Below are 1,998 nucleotides of genomic sequence, written 5' to 3' on the forward strand. Positions count from 1 at the left end.
TTGGAGGGGTTGGATTGATTCGCCCTGGTGGTTCTGTGCATGCGCCATGGTAGTTCCCCCCCTCCATTCTACAGCCCCCCATGCGCATGTGCAAACTGAGAAAAAAAAATTAAAAACCCGCCGATGCACGCTCCTGCATGTCGGTAGCGTAGACGCCGGGGAGCGACTAGGGGTGTGCATTTCGGAATCCCAAACCGAAAGAAATCCCCCCAAAAACTTTTTGGGGTTTTTTCCGGCTTTCGGGATCCCGAAATGGCCGTTTCAAGCCTTTTCAGATTTTTTTTTTAAAACCCACCAAAAAAAATTGGGTTTTTTTCCCAGCTTTTTCGGCATTGCCAAAAAATGGCATTTGGCGGCTTTAAACTTTAAAGAGCGGCAGGAAAACCCCGTTTCCCCCTCTTTCCCACCTTTTGCTCCTGTTTTCAGGAGGGGGGGGAGAGTGAACTAGACAGCCAATCACTGCAATGCATTTGCAAATGCATTGCAGTTTGCAAAACTTTGGAACTTTTTTGTAGGGCTGTTGTTGCCATTAGCTTGCTCTTTCCCCAGGGAAGGAGCACTAGTGGCCAACAGGGTTTTGGCATCTGCTCTCTGGCCAATTACAGAAGGTGTTCCTTTTTCAAATCTTATGGCCAGAGAGCATAAAAGGAGCCAGTCTCCCTGGCTGACTCCATTGCTGTTCCTGGCCTGCTGCTGACTGCTGGTGACAAGAGAGAGGGATTGGCAAGCCTTGGACCGGTTGGCAATTTCTGCTGCCCCTGATGCAGTGCTGCTGCTCCTGAACCCCTTTTCCTGGCCTGGTTTGAAAAATATTAAAAAATCATCTTTGTTTTAGTGGTTTGGGCCTGGGGTTGGTGTGGGTAGGCCTAGGCCCTAGGGACTCAGTCCTCTTTCTGGGTTTTATTTGGGGAGGGAGGGTTCCTCGTCTAGTGTTCCTTTTATTGCAATTTAAAACTGTTTTTGACTGTGTGCTTCATTTTGTTTAGGCTTGCCTTGTTGTTTGGGGGGGTTTCTCTGACTTCTAGTTTCTTCTTCCTCCATTTTGTTTTTGCATTGTGACTATTTATTATTTCTATTTGGCCTGCAGCTTCTCCTGGGGGTGGTGGTGGTAAGGCCTATTTTGTTTTTGGTTGACTTAGTTTTGTTGTGGTTCTTCTCTGTTGCTTCCTTGTCTTTTCACAGTTTATTTTGGTTAAGTTTTGTGTCCAGGGCTTCTGGAGTTTTTTGGGGGGAGGGGGTTCTGCTTGAGGCCTAGGTCTTTCTTTCTTGGTGTGCCTTTGGTTCTTCTTGTTGGCTCTCCTTTTCGCAATTAAGGTTTTTTTAAGGTCTGTCTGTGGGGGTTTTTTTCGCTTGGTCTTTCTTGGGTTTTTTTGTGGGGGGTTCTGCTTGGGGCCTAGGAAACAAGACACAGCATGTTATCAAAAGACATCACTGGAGAAGGCATGGTGTGGGGGGGTTGGCTTGGCCTTTCTTGTTTTTTTGGGGGGGAGGTTCTGCTTGGGGCCTAGGTCTTTCTTTGTAGGTGTGTCAGGTTCTTCTCAAGGTTTTTAAGGTCTGTGGGTTTTTTTGGCTTGTTGGTCTTCTTTCTTGGGTTTTTTTTAAAGGGGGGGTTCTGCTTGTTTTAAGGTCTGTCTGTGTCTTTCTTGGCCAGGCCTCCTGGTTTTTTGGGAGAAGTTAGGGTTCTGCTTGGGAGGGACTGTTGCCTTTTCTGTTCTGCCTTTTAGCAGGTTTTGTTTGGACTTTCTTAGACATAGGGGAGGACTGTGCTCTCTGTGTGTGCTTCTGGTTTAGTTGTGTGTTGTGTTAAATAGGCTTTAAAAAAAGGATACAGATTTTTAACAAATATTCTAAATCTCAGTATAGGGCTTTAGCTGTTCTACCTAACTAGGCCAGTGGTAGGAGAACAAACAGAGGCAGGTTTGTCTTCACATAAAAGAAAGGTTTAAGTAGCATTTAATTATTTAAAAAGTAGTGAGCTTAGCTGTGCTGTTTGTGCTC

The 1,998-nt window shown here is 45.7% G+C and overlaps 1 protein-coding gene across 1 annotated transcript in view; it reads right to left on the minus strand.

The window, feature by feature from the left end:
* The window catches only part of LOC107109854 (rab GDP dissociation inhibitor alpha-like), a 48,220-nt gene that overhangs the window by 18,595 nt on the left and 27,627 nt on the right, over positions 1-1,998 (minus strand). The gene's annotated exons all lie outside the window — the stretch shown is intronic.

Source organism: Gekko japonicus, unplaced genomic scaffold (genome assembly GCF_001447785.1).
Source record: "Gekko japonicus isolate JY-2015 unplaced genomic scaffold, Gekko_japonicus_V1.1 scaffold3508, whole genome shotgun sequence".
Taxonomy (NCBI): Eukaryota; Metazoa; Chordata; class Lepidosauria; order Squamata; family Gekkonidae; genus Gekko; species Gekko japonicus.